The following is an 18,188-nucleotide window of genomic DNA, read 5'->3' as shown; positions in this document are numbered from 1 at the left end:
AACACTAAATCAAGATTTGTCTCCTGAATTATATAATCATCTATTTTCGAACTTGCCGCCTGTCAATTTGAATAATTGAATACTTTAAAAGCTTAACCCAAAATCCAGCTTCAGTTCACAATTATTTATTTACAAGTTATTTCAAAATAAACATTAAATAAGGGAGCTTTTGGATATATTTATCAAGAGAAATCGGTATCTAGACGAGTTTACAAAGTAAATGTCAATAATACAGTTTATTTCGTCTCTGCTTATACCCACGCAGTTATGACTTAATTACTCGAATTTAAATGTCGTGAGACATACCAACATTAAACTAATTTTACGGTTTACACTCACGTGTTTTTAGTCACTCGCACGAAATGTTTCGGAGAGCCTAGAGGTCTCCTTACTCAAGCACTAACAGTGCGAGCGGATTGTAAACCGTAGAATTAGTTTAATATGACTTAATTACTGTGCGAAGATTGGTTTCATATAAAATTCTCTGTAACAAAGTCGGATAAGATGACTTCGCTTATAGTGACAAACCTATAAATCCTATTTTCATGATATTGTGATCGGTTATACTGACACATTCGGTGGTTTTCGTGGCAGTCAACCGTCAACATGTTTGTCTCTGCGTGGACGTTTGATGTGTCCGTAACGTGTAAGTTCTTTATGGCTCCTCTACACGATGTCCCAGCACTGAACCAGCGAGATGGCCATGCAATGGTTGTGAGCACGCTCTATGGAATGGGCCACGTGTAGATGCGTACGCACCATCGCTGGCCTACCTTTGATGTGCGGAAGAAAAACCGACACCGGGTTATCCCAATCCGACACCACTACGCTCTCCACACGTTGGCCTATCATAGTGGGCCAGTATGATGGCCCATCGTGCGCAGGCCGTTAGTTTCGATTCGCAGTGACAAGTTGATAATTGGTACAAAATTAATAAGCTTATCTCGCACAAAAAACATTTGAGATTTACTTGAATAGTTAACACAATTAAGAAGTTGATCAACTATGTTTCATATGACACCCGCTTAGTATAAAATAAATAAATATGTATATCATCTCGCTCAATCATCAAAAACCTGTCAGAAATATAATTGACAGATTTTCAAAGGCTGTCTGTGTGGATTTTGTATTATAAATAGTTTGAATCCCGGGCAACATACGATCGCGAAAAGACATATTTTTTTTAGAACGGGACTCACATCAAAAGGAAGCAAACAGCGAGTCTGAATTAAAAATAAGAGAGGATATACTTTAATAATTCTACGCAGATGAAGTAGCGGGCAGGAACTAGTAAATAAATAGAAATCAAACAAATCGAAAGAAGAATTAATATTCGAACTTAAACTGTCGTGAGACATACTGATATTAAACTAATTTTACAGTTTAAACTCACGTGTTTAGGCTCTGCAAAACATTTCGCGCGTGTGGCTTAAAACACGTGAGTTTAAACCGTAAAATTAGTTTATGGATTGATGTTTTGTAAGGCACATTTATATTAAATATATTTTACGGCTATTTATCTCAATCGGCAAAACATGGTCAGTTTCACATTATTTAAACAAATTTGAAGAAGGAAATCGTTTTGCAGCAATAGAAATAAAAACAGTCTTTCATTCCAAGAACGGATATTTTTAGGACACTTGTATAAAAAGGTTAAAAGAGAAATGTCAAAGGAAAAAGGAAGGTACGTGAAGTGAGGTTTCTGGTCAATATACGAAAATTGCTAAGGGTTTTCGGTATTTTATATTTGTATTCAGTATATATGTCACCGTAAAAACCCGTTCTTAGTGAAAACGCATTTTTGCTACATAAAATTAGCTTTCCGAATCGCCTCAGTGAAAACGCGTTTTCACTAGTGAAAACTAGCTATAACTGGAATTTTTCGGTCAAAACTAGTTTTCACAGTCTCTCGTTGAAACTATTGTACACAATTTATTTTAATTATTTTCGGTTTAAACAAGTTTTGATTAGGGTAAACGCGTTTTCAATAGTTAAAAATTACTTTTCACGGTATTCTTCCAGAGCCGAAAGATAAGTGCGATGACGAGCGAAGCGAGGAGGAGTCTGTTAGGTTAACCATGACCAAATAGAAAAGAAAACTACCAGCTAACTGTTAGTATTGGGAACTATGAAAAAACCTAGATTTTAATTTTGCTGAAAAATTACGGTTATATTGATACGAGTATTTTGGACTATACTGGCTCATATTTCCTTTGAGTTCAGTGTTAATAAACTGTGCAACCTGCTTTAATAAAAACTTAATTAGACTTCTATGTATGAATGAAAATTTCGGTATTTATTAAAACTTATCGTGATTTATGAAGCATACTTGATTACACTTGTTAGGGTTCCGTAGCCAAATGGCAAAAAACGGAACCCTTATAGATTCGTCATGTCCGTCTGTCTGTCCGATTATGTCACAGCCACTTTTTTCCGAAACATAAGAGATTAACTTGGTAAGTAGATGTATTCTATGAACCGCATTAAGATTTTTACACAAAAATGGAAAAATAAATAATAAATTTTGGGGGTTCCCCATACTTAGAACTGAAACTCAAAAAAACTTTTTTCATCAAACCCATACGTGTGGGATATTTATGGATAGGTCTTTAAAAATGATATTGAGGTTTCTAAAATCATTTTTTTCTAAACTGAATAGTTTGCGCGAGAGACACTTCCAAAGTGGTAAAATGTGTGTCCCCCCCCCCGTAACTTCTAAAATAACAGAATGAAAAATCTAAAAAAAATATATGATATACATTCCCATGCAAACTTCCACTGAAAATTGGTTTGAACGAGATCTAGTAAGTAGTTTTTTTTAATACGTCATAAAATTAAAAAAAAAATAGTTTGCGCGAGAGACACTTCCAAAGTGAAAAAATGTGTCCCCCCCCCCTGTAACTTCTAAAATAACAGAATGAAAAATCTAAAAAAATATATGATATACATTACCATGCAAACTTTCACCGAAAATTGGTTTGAACAAGATCTAGTAAGTAGTTTTTTTAATACGTCATAAATGGTACGGAACCCTTCATGGGCGAGTCCGACTCGCACTTGGCCGCTTTTTTTGATAGTGGAATAGGTATCACCACACCCGTCTGAAAAGGTTATCGTTATTCCTTGAAATTAGTAAGAGGAATTGCATTTTATCCTTAAATAAATAAATATTCCCACGAAGTCCCACAGTAAGCTCAATAAGGCTTGTGTTGTTGATCCTTAAGGGTGTAAACTTTTTTTTTTTATAGAATGTTATTTTTGTAATTCCTGAAGGTATTCCTTGCGTCTCTGTGTTAAAAATGTTTATGCTCCAATTGGCAGCAAAGTTTATTTACCTTTTGTGCCTTGAAACCATAGCAATGTTCAAGATTCTTCTTGCTGCGGTCAGAATTATTAGCAATTGAAAGCGAAGTGTAAAAACAACTTTGCTGCCTTGTAAAACAAAATATAGGTATTGCCGACACTCCTGTTTTACGAGATCCATTGCTATTTATCACAAATCAACTTACCTACCTACCACAAATAGGCCTTTACAATAAAGGACCATGGGCAAATGTGTATGGGCACTGTCCCCACCCACCAACAGAAACGAAACATGTCTCATTCAATAGATCTTGGCAACCTGATGATTTGTTACTATGACGAGGATCGCCCTATGCATGGGGTTTTCTTGGAAAACTGTATTTTCTTTTTATATATTTTTCGCTCATTTCATTGAAAATTGCAGGCAGAAGGTTATAGAAACATTATGTTACTGGCAATAATAAACAAACTATGAGTCTTAAAAAAAGAAAAACAAAAATTCGCTTAGAGCTGTATATTTTTTATATCTACAATACCTAATACTACTTTACATATTAGACATATTATCACTTAAGTATCACATTGTTAACTCAAAATTCATCTAATATTACATTACTGAAGAGTTCTGCTGGCAGAATAATATCAGTATGCCTAATGATACTCTGATAAGGAAAATTCAGAAATAGATGTCGTTCGGGTACTATTTAGAATAAAAGTTAGGTTTGACATTCATTTGCATTTCTCGGTTTTTTTTTTCATTTGGCGGGTTTTTTTTTTCAAATTTGTTTTTGTCTCGATGTGTTATGGAAAATCGAAGATGTCTGGCCTAAATATATGTATGTATAGTAGGAACATTATTGCTATAACCTTCTGCCTGCAACTTTCAATGAAATGAGCGAAAAATATGTAAAAACAAAATACAGTTTTCCAAGAAAACCCCATACATAGGGCGATCCTCGTCATAGTAACAAATCATCAGATTGCCAAGATCTATTGAATGAGACATATTTTGTTTCTGTTGGTGGGTGGGGACATTTCTGCCCATGGTCCTTTATGGTATAAATAAGTTTTTCAATATTTTCTATAAGCTTGTACCAAAAATGAAGCGCTGGTGGCATAACGGTAAGAGCGTGCGACTTGCAATCTGGACGTCGCGGGTTCAAACCCCGGCTCGTACCAATGAGTTTTTCAGAACTTATGTACGAAATGTCATTTGATATTTACCATTAGTTTCTCCATAAACCGATCGTGAAAGTACCCAACGGGATGAAATTAGACAAGCCGGTGGGAATCGAGTTCTTTGAACGATCCGCCACTGCTACCTACTGCAAATAGGCCTTTACAATAAATTCATAGTATAATTAAGTTTTTGCCAAAAATATAATTTTTGGTACAAGCTTTTATCGCTGACTATAGTTTTTACCACGGGCAACTAATACTTATCGAGATAATTCTAAAAACCCAAACACAATCCTCAAAGGTTAACTGGAAGAGATCCCATACAGGGATAAGTTCGCCTTTATTGTATTTAATTTACTCTGTAACTGTGTTTTTGGTGTTTTTATTTCTATGTACAATAAAGTATATACATACATACATACACAATTAGTTTGCGTTGTTTTATCATAGAATTCACCTCCTGTCTCCATCATGATATAAGCTCCGTGCCATCATAATATCATTGTCACCCGACTTGCCTATGCAAATTTTCAGCTCAATCGGAAATCGGGAAGTGGGTCAAATTTAGCTTGCAAGATTTGGCCCACACTAACAAACTAAAAAGCTTGTAAAAAGATTAAATTACTTTAACTGAAACCGACATTAAAAAAAATCGGCCAAGTGCGAGTCGGACTCGCGTACGAAGGTTACGCAAAAAACGGCAAAAAAATGGCGTTTGTTGTACAAGAGCCCCACTTAAATATTTATTTGGAGTCTTAGTAATAGGGTCCCGTTCTTACCCTTTGGATACGGAACCCTAAAAACCCATACACTTAACTAGGTGACATTCGTATCCAATTCTTATATTGCGTTTCTCGTTAAACGTTAAATGGTATTCATGAATTTCACGATACAATCCCTGTGAGGGCCATTACACGCGTGGAACATACATCGTGGTAATAAAATGGGTGTAATTTGTAGAGCTTTACAAGTACTTGTAACCCAGTACTGCAGTTCAACACTTGAACGTGACAATGTATTGAGATGGGAATAAGGTGATAAGTTGCTGTAACGTGCCAATCCATTTTACGGCATTGGATTTTTTATTTCCAAGTCAAACCCCGGCTCGTACCAATGAGTTTTTCGGACCTCATGTATCATATGTCATTTGATATTTATCATTCGCTTTTTGATGAAGGAAAACATCGTGAGGAAACTGGACTGATCCCGATAAGGCCTAGTTTACCGTCTGGGTTGGAAGGTCAGATGGCAGTAGCTTTCGTAAAAACTAGTGTCTACGCAAACTCTTGGGATTACTTGTCCAGCGGACTCCAGGCTCCCATGAGCCGTGGCAAAAATGATGGAATAACGTGAGGAAGAAGAAAAAGAAGATTTTTTTACGTTTAACATCTTGTATGATAATGACCCTGACTAAATTTTTTGTCTTCTTTTTGCATTTTTCGAGAACGACGTTTTCTTCTCTTGTTTGGTCCAAAAATGTGTGAGCCCCACACACATATCACACACATCTCAACGAAGGTGTGGAGTGTTAGGGTCGGCAACGCACATGTAACTCCTCCGGAGTTCCAGGTGTACATAGGTTACGGAGACTGCTTACCATCAGGCGCGAGCTGTTCGTTTGCCACCGACGTAAGATAAAAAAAATAGATTAAGTTTAGTCAATTAAAAGAGCTGGTCATTCTTTTAAAAATAATCTTAAAATAGTCTCCCATGTATTATTTTTGTTGACAATATAAATTATTTGATACCTTCTTCTTCTTCCTCGCGTTGTCCCGGCATTTACCACGGCTCATGGGAGCCTGGGGTCCGCTTGACAACTAATCCCAAGATTTGGCGTAGGCACTACTTTTTACGAAAGCGACTGCCATCAGACTGGTAAATATCAAATGATATTTCGTACATAAGTTCCGAAAAACTCATTGGTACGAGCCGGGGTTTGAACCCGCGACCTCCGGATTGCAAGTCGCACGCTCTTACCGCTAAGCCACCAGCGCTTATTAAATTATTTGATACCTTATACCTATAGTACGAGTAAAGCTAACCTTGCAGGCGATTATGGTGCAATTAAAAGATCTTTATGCATACTTAATAGGGACTTAATATCCCAATCTGATACAAGCGTTGATGATAACCCTGACCGTCGCATCCCTCAGGTCAGATTCCGGGCAGGAGTACAGGCACGCGGGGCATGCCAAGAGGTGCGCCATGGTTTGTGGTGTTGTGTTGCAGGCGCATTGAGTAGAGTGGCCGCGAAGAAGTCCCCATCCGGCCATGTTCTGTTTACAACGGCCGACATGAGACCTGAGCCTGTTCAGCGCCTTCCATATGGGCCATGGTTCCTTGTGGCCGGGTGGTAATTATTCCGACACTGGAACATATGTATCTCGTGGTGGGCATCGGCTCCGACAAAGTGAGCATCGAGCATCGGAGTGTATTTTCGCAAAGCAGGGGTCTGGTACACCTAGCAAAACTTTTGCGACTTTTAAGGCAGCCAGTTGGCGGGTTATGGCCGTACAGCGGGTGTCGTGGGTCAGTCTGCTGTTTCCGCTTTTCACTAGCACATGCCACCTCTCTGCGGATGTTTGGTGGGGCCACACCCGCAAGCGGCAATAGGTATGTAAGACGCGTGCGACGTTGTGGCGGCCGCTGGAGCTAATGGTGTGTGGTGGGATCCGTACCCCACGCGTCCGCGCCCCGCGCGGTCACTTGTTGTAGACATGCTGGGGGGCCGTTGGAGGAAGCTGAGGGGTCGGTTCGGTAGTACTGGCTGGCGCTGAAGCTTTTTCCAACATCTCATCATTGTATCAGGGAGGGGGCACATCTTACTCAGTGCCCGTCGTTCAATACCTCTGATTGTTCTAAAATCGCCAACCCTGGCAATTCTGTCCTTGCCGTAGTATAGTAGGCCTATAGTAAAGCATTAGCTGTAGGTAATGACATTAAAATACAACTCACATTGAGATATTATAAGGCTCTGATTTTGATGTCAACCTATTAATTTTTTCAAGCTACTAAAATTCGGTTACATAGCTGCCCCGTTAAATACGTGACATTGTTAAATATAATTATATTAAAGATAGAGTACTAAATAGAGGAAGTTGTATACTAATTGTAAGTTAGAGAAGAGCGGTGGTGGCCGAGTGGATATGACGGCCGACTTTCAATCCGGAGGTCGCGGGTTTAAATCCTGGCTCGTACCAATGAGTTTTTCGGAACTTATGTACGAAATATCATTTGATATTTACCACTAGCTTTTCGGTGAAGGAAAACATCGTGAGGAAACCTGCATACATCTGCGAAGAAATTTAAAGGTGTATGTGAAGTCCCCAATCCGCATTGGGCCAGCGTGGGGACTATAGCCCAAGCCCTCTCGTGCATGAGAGGAGGCCTGTGCCCAGCAGTGGGACGTGTATAGGCTGAATTATTATTATTATTATATACTTACGAGACTTTCATAACTGGAAACGCAATGACGCATGGTGAAAAAGCTGAATTTTCTGGTCTATTTAGCGCCCAAGGTAGGGCAGTTTCGTGGAAAAATACCATTTGTTGTCTATGGAATATAAATGAGACATTTATTAATAAAATTTATGTTATCCAGCGCTGCCGGAAGCAGGTCCCGGCTCTGATACGCGGTGAATCACATCGCGGTGATATCAAAATTGCATGCGGATTAAATGTTGTAATTTTAAAACGTGACATTGATTATTGTTTGCAACAAAAAAGTTCCAGGTAAGTTTTATTTCGGCAACATATTATATACAAAATATACACATTAGCAATTCTCGTCTCTAAAACCTAACGGGGAGTCCCCAGGACGCTTGCTGCATTTCCCCGTTGGATTGCCAGACTTAGCTGCTGAGCGAAATATTCTATCTAGTATCTCACTTCAAAAGAAACTTAGGTTGCCGGTAAGATCAAACAATAAAAAAATGTAATATGTTCAAAATAAACCGTACCTTAAACGTGAAAGAGGACACAATATGGCATATTATGAGATTTTTGAAAATTGAGGATTTTTCATAAATCACGATGAGTTTTAATATTTAAGTTCTGAAAGTTTCATACCTGGAATTTTAATGTAGTTGTTATTAAAGCAGGTTGCACCGCTTAATAACACTGCTTAGAGGAAATATGAGCCAGTAGTTTTAGTCCAAAACATCAAATAAATTTACCGTATTTTTTCAGCAAAATTAAAATCTGTCTATTTAATTTTTTCATAGTGTCAAACACTCAGTAAAGTTGTTTTTTTAATGTCGTAAACATTATTCTAGGTATAATGAATTGGTTACATTAGTAACAGCCATTGGAGATTCAATTGTTGTCTTATTATCTCTCCTCGAATTGTATTTCTAACAGATTTTTTCAAAGAGACTTGGGGTTGTTATGTGTGTTGAGGCAGAAATACACAGTTTTTAAGTACCCTTTTAAAATTTTTGGCAATATACATGTTGAAATTGAAATCATTATTGGCATATTGTGAGTTACAATGATCTTGGTATTTCAATGATTTTGACATTATGCGTATTTGGTTTCTATAAATTTTTTGCATTATGCGTATTTGGTTTTTAATACAGCTTTGGTATTATACGTGTTAGGCATTAATAGAGTACGGCAATACATATTTTTGGCATTTTGCGTATTTGGCATTACGCGTCGAAAAGACCTACGTATGTCAGAACGATATGAAGTATAGCATGAAATAGAAAATACGTTAGTGCATGAAATATTCATACTAATATATTATATATTTTTCTTGTTGCAGATTTTCTTCACTTCGTTCCAATTAAGGTAAGATTCGAATAAACAAAAGTGTCGAAGCGAACAGCTGTACAGAGATGTTCATTGTAATAGATGGCTACTGCATTCCGAAAACCAATTGCAAGCTGTGCGTAGGGTTGTCAAATGTCTAGATTTGCTTATAATAATTCAAGCTAGTTTTAACAAATAATATATTTATTTAAAATATAAGACCAACATTTTACAATAATACATTATCTTAAAAGCTATACCTAGAGTTAAATTGAAATTAATTGTTGAACAATTACTTAAGTATTTTATTTGTCATCTCGAGTTGCTTCGTGAAAGTGAAAAGTCGTTTTCATTAAAATCACCTTTCTTAGGAAAATTTGTCTGAACTAGGGCTAACGCCGTTTAATTTGAAAAGGATATTTACAGTAAATCTTCCAAGATACTTTATTTATGTATCTATGTATATCCTTTATTGTCCATATCCATAGAAATAAAAACACGAATAACACAGTAACAGATAATATGTAGCGTTCCATGTGCTAAAGGGTCGTCATGCTCTATGTGCCTAAGGAATCTTCACTGATGAAAATTCATATATTTCCTCTAACTGTAATTTGAACCGTATTCATCATCCGTTGTAAATATATGTAAATAGGCTCTTGTGGCATCGTAACAAGGATGCTGGCGACATTTCCTCGTTGTATCGCAATACTGACACGTTGTGCGAGGAAGCCGCCAGCTCTTCGGTCACCGTTACATCAACCAGGCGATTTCTGCAAAAGACTTGTGCGCGCTAAGACCCCATGGACCTAGATTGTCAACGCCAAATGGTACAAAATTGTACTCTCTACCGAAGCTCTTCTATTTATTATGTTTCTTTGGACCATCATTTTGGAGAACAGCTTTTGGACTATACTTGGTTGGTTTTTTTTTTAAATACTACGTCGGTGGTAAACAAGCATACGGCCCGCCTGATGATAAGCAGTCTCCGTAACCTATGTACGCCAGCAACTCCAGAGGAGTTACATGCGCGTTGCCGACCCTAAACCCGCCCCCCCTACGGTCCGAAGACCGAGCCGCCAAATAAGTTTAAACTGCATCTGCTAACCCTATCAGTCGAGCGGTAGCCCGAGTGGCTGTAATTATCCGAGTCGATGCAATTCGCTCGCTCCCTCTAATTTCATCGTTGGGCTACCACGGTTTGTCATTGACTAGTTTGAGAGGTGTTCATCTTATATAGCATACTAAAGAATATTTCATAGCATTTTATATAAAAAGATAGATAGAATACTCTTTATTGGTACACTTGATAAAACATACAGCTTAAAGAAAAGCTATTGATTAATGACAGAGGCAGACAAAAGTCGGTCTTATAGTATAGCAAAGTAAAACTTTACTAATGTGGAGAGATATAATTAATAACGAATTAATATTAGCATTGGCCTTTGCCATTACAGATGATTTAGACAATGCCATGTATATCCTACATGGTTTTTGATAACTATGTAGGCCGAACAAAAAAAAAACAGAAAAGGTAAAGCAAACACCAAGAAAAAATGAACAGAAGGGGAAAAAATTAAAAAAGCAAACAAATAATAACAAAAACAGTAATCAGAGATAGAAGCAGAATGGGCACACCAAGGTAGCGATGACCATTGTCAAAGATTTAAACCTCTGTGGGTAAGTTGAAGGCGATGTACAGGATAGAGCGAAGTGTAAGGAGAAAAGCTGGCACGGGACAAACGCTAGGAGATTTATTTATTTAATCTTTATTGCACATGAGGAAACACTGTACAATAGGCGAACTTTATGCCGTAAGGCATTCTCTACCAGTCAACCTTTAGGAAAAGCAGATAAGTTGTAGGCGGTGCAAAATCATGAGGTATAGATGATACAATTAGGTACATGTACGATCACAATACAATCATAAGAAATACACAAACATAAACATACATATATATAAATAATATTGATACAAATACATATGCATCAGATGTACTTACAAAGCAGAAACACTAAGATTTTCCAGTACTGCCAGCAAAGTGCTCACTTAAGGATTTTTTAAGGAAGGAAGCAAACCTGTTCGGACACTGTCTAATTTTGACAGGGAGCCTATTCGGTCTACATCATTTATGATGATGATGTAGGCCGATAGATGCGACAAAGATCCGATCTTAGCAGTTTATTCCAAAGAAGAATAGACTGCTCAAGTCTGGCGGTGGTTTGTTTTCTGCGCAACCTTCTACCAGCTAATGACAATGTAATTGTCACCAATTCTGCCCTTCAAAAAGTCTACAATATAAATGTTATACTTGCACACAAAAAGACTATACAAATTGTGACAAAAATAATAATGAAGTCGCGATTTAAACATTATTGAAACTTAATTATGAGATACTAAAAAGTAGTTACACAGAAAGACATTTTTCTAGCAAATTTCATCTATCGGCTGGAATATCTAGCCAAAGGTATCTATGGCGACCGAGGTGCCAACTTCACAAAGTTTAGATCGCTCTTGGCAGCAAACCAAGCTCGTTTTAGAACTTAGACAGGTAACTTGGAATCTACCTGTTTCACTACCTAAGTAAGGTTGTGTGGCACGGGGACGTCAAGTTGTAGGCCACTCGTAAAACTTGTGTAAATACAGAAATACAAATGTTTACTACTAGTATCGACTAGTCCAGCATCCAGGAGCCTATTTCACCACACTGACAATTGACACACATTTTCGTTTTGATAAGTGACGATAGGACTTCCGGAACGAGCGCCATCTTGGTAGTTAGCCTCGTGATTAATTCCTTTGTTTTTTTGCTGATTAATATTGTGTAAAGTGAAATAATCATAGCTTATTATAGGTACAGTAAACTAATGTGATAGTGTGCAGTGAATGGAGAATTGATCTTGAATCGCGTTTAACCACCATTTTGGAGTCAAAGGGCGGTAGTCCACGTGCTACTTGTAAAGTCCAGCTATCGCTTTACAAGAGCTAATAAAATCGCCGTACACTGTATTGTAATAAACTGTACAATTTAAGTCGTATTTAAAGCTCCTAATACTTTGATACTGGCGAAATAGTCACAATGGAAGTGACAATAGGACCTAGCGTAAATATTTTACTTGTTGGACTACCATTGTACGATAAATTGACACTGTCTGGTGACAATTGACACCGTGGCGAAAGAGGGGCCTATGGTTGGCTAGTTTTGTGTTTATTTGTAAATACTCCTCTTATTCTTTCTCTCTCCACCTCTTTTTGTTATTAATACTCTTTACTGTAAAGTTGGGAGGGAAAATAACACAGATAATATAGCAAATTAAATAAGAAAATATGCCGTCTTAGTAATTCCGTTTGGACCTATAGTAGACTGATGATATGATAACACTGTTAGCCATAAATATTTTTATACGTTGTTTTGGAGGAATTACCATTTCTGACGAATCACAATTTATTAATCGTCCATCCAGCCGGAAAAATCTTTACAAACGACTACTACTTCGACATGAGACAAGCTGAAGGCCCGCCCCCTAGCAGCTATTACGTATAATTACGTCAATGGTGTGCTTTCCTGCCCATCATGTGCAAGGGTCTTCGCAAAAAAACTCGGGTACGCGAGCCACATGCGAGCACATGAACGTATTCAACAAAGTAGCTGAAATAGTCGCCGTGGTCGAAACCGGCCGGGAGAGTATTTTATTATCATATTTTATACTTCGAAAAAAATATGTCCAAATGTTCAACAAAAGATATACGCCCTAAAGTAATGATAATTACCTATTTCACCTTGAAAAAAACTTAGGTAAGTTTATTTTAGCTTAATTTGTCGTCCAGTCCCCTTTTTCTCTCTCAGTCAGATGTTTATTTCTTTAAATATTTTTTTGCTATAAGCTTGGCAATAGCCAGATGTACTTTTCTAACAATACGATTTTAAAACCCAAACTTATTAATGTTAGGTTTTATGACACCTGTTCTTAGGTCAATTTCATTTCTGTCGTCAGATATACGATTTCATCATATTGCATTGTCACTCGAACTGATTGAACAGGTGTTGGTCCGACCTTGACTATCGGCTTGGTGATTGGCGTGCATCTCACGCACGACCTACACTTGATTTCGCATGCACAAACCAGCGTGATTTACAATGTCGTATCAAAATAAAATCAAAACCGTTACAAGTTGTTTTCTGAATCGGCCTCTCTGTCAATCTACCGCGGAGTAAGGTGCGTGACCATTTTGTATGAAATGCTCTTACTTATTTCGTACTATAAGTGATAAAAACTTTTAAACCCTTCAGTGGACCTTCCCCTCCATTAAACCCTTGAGTCCAACACGTGCCAAACCGTCTAGCCACCCTTATTGCCCTTATCCAATAAATAAAACGTATTAAACACACACCCTTCTTAATGGCTAATTTCAACGGTTCCGAATCGAAAAAAGATCAGAGTAAATACGTACTTAAATAGCTGATAAAATATTCTGTATTATGGTATAAGTATACCATACATACGAGTATAATACATTACAATATAATACTAATCCTCTTTATTGCACAACTTCAGAATAAATGTACATGGAAACCCACATAATACGTGAAGATAGAGGTAAACAACAGGCGGCCTTATCGCTACAGAGCAATCTCTTCCAGATAACCTTTAGGTAGTAGAAAAATGTAACTCATAATTTAACTAATTAGGAGGTGCAAAAAACTAAATTGAAACTAAATAGCAGTAGATAAAAAACAACAATAAGACAATACATATACATACGTATATATAACACATGTATGTATATATGTAAGTTTATCAATATATTAGTAGAAATAGTACAATTTTTTATATCTTCTTCTTCTTCTTTTCATCCTGTTACCCCCTGCTGGGGTGTAGGGCTCGAACCATTTTCTTCCACTGACTCCGTGCCTGGGCAGCTTGGGTAACCTCCTCCCACCCCACCCCAATTTTTTATATAGTACAATTTAATTTACTTCGATTTTTTACGATAATTTACGTGGATTTAGATGCTGATCTACTTATTATTTCCGGTTTAGCCCATTGGCTGACTGGTAGAGAATGCCTCATGGCACTAAATCCTCCATTTGTACTTCCACGTATTGTAAAATGAATAATTATAAAGTTTGCCTAAGCTCGGCGCCTATTTTGAAGTGATATAATGTGTGAAATAAATTAACTTCATATTTCAAAGAAGTTTGACGTTCATATTCATACCAACAATTGCACACTTTGAAATACCCGTATACACCTTAAATGTACCTACCTATCTACCTTACGTGCGTGCACTGAGAATTTATTCATGTTATCACTCTTCCGAGACGTCGGAAGCCTCTGTGATCTACGTACCTATGTATGTTAAGCTATGTACGCGAAATATCATTTCCGGACACCTAAAGAAGGTTTCGGAGCATGCAACGAGAGTGTATGGGTGCGACCCATGTGGTTTGCAAAATTTACAGATTAATAATAAAAATTTCTGAAATATATTTTGAGAAAATATAAATATAAAATGTAGGTTTTGGGGACTTGACTGTAAGGCCGCGGCCAGGACGCACGTGACCATGTGAGTGACGAGCGGCAAATCAAGGTCATACATTGCGCGGGACCAAATGTGTGAACAGTGAACGGCCTTCTGTCACCGCTCGTCACCCCGCTGGTTACGTGTAGGTATTTGTTGTGATGGAGACTCAGAAGCCCTACAGCGGAAGGTGATTTATTCTTATTTAGGTGTGCCCCCGCTCAAAATAAAACACATTTCTATTATTCTAGCTATAGACTAAGTGATGATAATGAAATTAAAAGGGTCTTAACTGTTTCGTACATGTTTCTATTCATGTAACGGCCAAACAAACAACATAGACCTATGGTCCAACTTTCATTAAAATATCGCATATTGTTTTCGACTAAAATGACTGCGATATACGGACAGACGGACATGTTTTTGACATTTTGTAAAACTACACAAAAGATCCCTATGGGTCGAAGTGTCCCAGATCCGACCCCGCAAGAGCCCCCGAAAATTATAAGGTAAGACATGTTGTAAAAAAAGTGAAAAGTAGTTACTAAGTAATTCTGCGCATGTGAAGTCTCTGCGGAAAGAGTCGTAGAAAATATTGGTTGTCATGTAATCCACGACTCTTCTCTTTCCGCACAGACTCTATAATTATGTAATCATGGTCGTATCGCTGTCGTGTCGTACTCTATAAACGCTACCCGACGCCTATTTATCCATCAGATAAAGGACCTGACTCGCTAAACCTTTTCAGATGAAGACCTCCTTTTGTTTACAAAACCCTATTCTCCGAGAGTGGTCATTAGTGATAAAATACACCAACCCTCTCTTACTTAAATATAAATCTTGAGTACCTGGGTAAAAAAGAAGACTCGTTAATGTTCATAATAATAAAAGGAATGTTAATTATGAAAAGTTTTGTGATCATTATGTCGTCAGTAAGATGGTAGACTTTCTGAGGCGGAGAAAGTAGCCAAAATGAAAACAATGGCTGCCGTGAATATATGTCAAAGTGACGTTTTAGAACAGATCGTAAAATTACCAAGGGTTCCTTTGATCCGAGTGTGTACAATTTTGCACATATATACAGCATATATACCGACGAAAACCATTTGCTAAAACTGGTTTATGGGGAACTGGAGTGTATTTTAATGACATACGTTTTAGTAGCTTCTGAGCATATAGCTTTACATTGTTTAATAAAATTCTCAAGTACCTTTTTGTGCAGTTGGTTAAAGGTCTTTGTAACAGCCTGTGAAGCTTGTTTAGGTTTTTGATTTATGACATTTCATGCGTTTTATGTACTGTAAATATATAACTAGGGGCAACCGATCAACATTTACGTCATGCGCTTTGAGGACTGTTAGTCATTTAGATAATTATTTTAATATTGGCCGTCGTCAACAATGGCAACGCGCATGCGTTTTGTGTATTGTTTATTTGTATATTTGTAACCAGGCGGAAATTCAAACTTCAACATGAAGTTTGACTCCTGTCATTCCGGCGTGTTTTAGGTGCCGTCATGGGTTGTCGTTGAGATTCAAGATGGCGAAGACATCTCGAGAATATTTTTTTATGTTTTGCTCATTAATGTTGTTTAAAGTGTAATATTGATAGCTTATTATGCAGTGAACTATCGTGGAAGTGTGCAGCTAATGAAAAACTAATCTTGAAACGTGTTTAAATCAACACCCGGCAATCCATCGTGGCTTTTAGTAAAGTCCAGCTATCTCTTTACTACCTGCCGAACAACGTCATGCTTTACGAGCACTCTTAAAAGTTACTAGACATTGGCAAAATCATTATAGTTTTGATGGAGGCCATATTTTCGCAGAAGATGCCTCATTAATGAGAATGTAAACAAATAATAAAAGGAACCGTGACCTGAAGTGAACAGTCCGGATAAATAAAATCAATCTCATATTTCTGACCGAAAAATTAACAGGTTTGAGTAAATGGTTTTAGTTAATGTAAATACTGTATTATGTTGGAAAACGAAACATAAAGTGGTACCACGAAAAATAGTAGAAATATATCGATATATTTTGATAAAACAATTTAATAGGTATTGTTTCTTATTTGGAAATAAGGTATCAAGGTCACTTGGTCAGGATGAAGCAACACATCAACTTTATATCAATCATGTATTTTCCGACATTCTTTTAATTGCATGTAAAAATACGCAAGTAAGTATTGGAACCGTGCGAAGCGCATGGTGGGGGTAAGTAAAGCGATCCCAGCGCATAAGGTGGTAAAAATTTGAACTAACTGCGGATAGCGTCTTTAACATTTCGTACAATTATATGGCTTGAAATGAAACTTTGATTTACGAGTACTCCTGAAATATTCATTTAAATTGTATGGTGTAAGGGATCATTGTAATCTGTATGAAATGCTTAATATAACTAACGTATTTATTTTGATAATTGATAATAATGTATCCATATAAATAGCTTTGCAAATGCCACATATTACGTGATCTTTTTCTAGAAGTTAAGAATGGATATAGTAAGTTATCCTTAAAAGATAGACATTTAACATCGCGGACTTTTTTGTACACCTATGAATGAGAAACAACCCACCATACATTGTGTTGTTATAGCTCAAACGGATTAGGCAGCGTTTTCGATTAAAGCTCCTAGCCAGCGTGATTTTTTCCGACAACATCGTTATATTTCAAACAATTTACACAAAACCTTAACAAGTTATATACTTAAGCCTTCCTCAAGAATCACTCTATTGATAGATGAAAGTCGTATGAAAATCCGTTCAGTAGTTTTTAGTTTTGGAGTAGTTTTATAAGATGTAGTGAATTGACGTTTTCCCCTAGACTTGCGGACACTAGGTTGCGTGAGAGTCGTGCACGCTCCCAACGTTATTTTCTCGCGGATTAGCAAAGTAATATTTCTTGCTTTAATTAGCATGGATTTCCGCAAAGTAACGCCTGATTCTATTAATTATTCTTTTAGTTACATTTTTTCAATCATAGATGTATCCGTCAATCCTTATTTAACTTAATCGGTACTAGCCCAAGGCATCCGTCTGATTCCGAGGTTACCAACAGAATGCCTTGTTCAGGTAATCGCTTGTGTTTTTAAAGCCGGCTGTTCCTGCCAATCTACCCTCTCAGTCGATCCGCTGGACAAGTCACGTGAAAGACCACGTGACTTATTTAAAGAGTCAACTGACTATCCCTTAATAAATAAAATATTATTAATGATTGACTATAAATCTGTAAATCTTATCATGTAGATAGTTTGTTTATTGTACTTTATTAAATTTGTTTATTCAACAGTTGTCATTATGTGGCTCCAATACTTATTAAATAAAAAGATACAATCATTAAAATACTTAAGGACTAACAAATAAACTTAACTATAAATAAAACTAAACCTAAACTAACCACTAAAAAAAAAAAAAAAAACTAGTCAAACAA

The 18,188-nt window shown here is 37.1% G+C and overlaps 1 protein-coding gene across 1 annotated transcript in view; it reads left to right on the top strand.

Moving 5' to 3' along the window:
- Positions 1–18,188, top strand: part of LOC133530982 (sex peptide receptor) — a 521,867-nt gene that overhangs the window by 112,765 nt on the left and 390,914 nt on the right. Inside the window, exon 3 of the mRNA XM_061869049.1 lies at positions 9,248–9,273. The gene's annotated coding sequence lies outside the window, so the exon portion shown is untranslated. The remainder of the gene's footprint in view (positions 1–9,247; positions 9,274–18,188) is intronic.

Source organism: Cydia pomonella, chromosome 24 (genome assembly GCF_033807575.1).
Source record: "Cydia pomonella isolate Wapato2018A chromosome 24, ilCydPomo1, whole genome shotgun sequence".
NCBI classification, from domain to species: Eukaryota; Metazoa; Arthropoda; class Insecta; order Lepidoptera; family Tortricidae; genus Cydia; species Cydia pomonella.
Note: the sequence above shows the minus strand (reverse complement) of the source record. Positions and strands in the feature narration are given on the sequence as shown.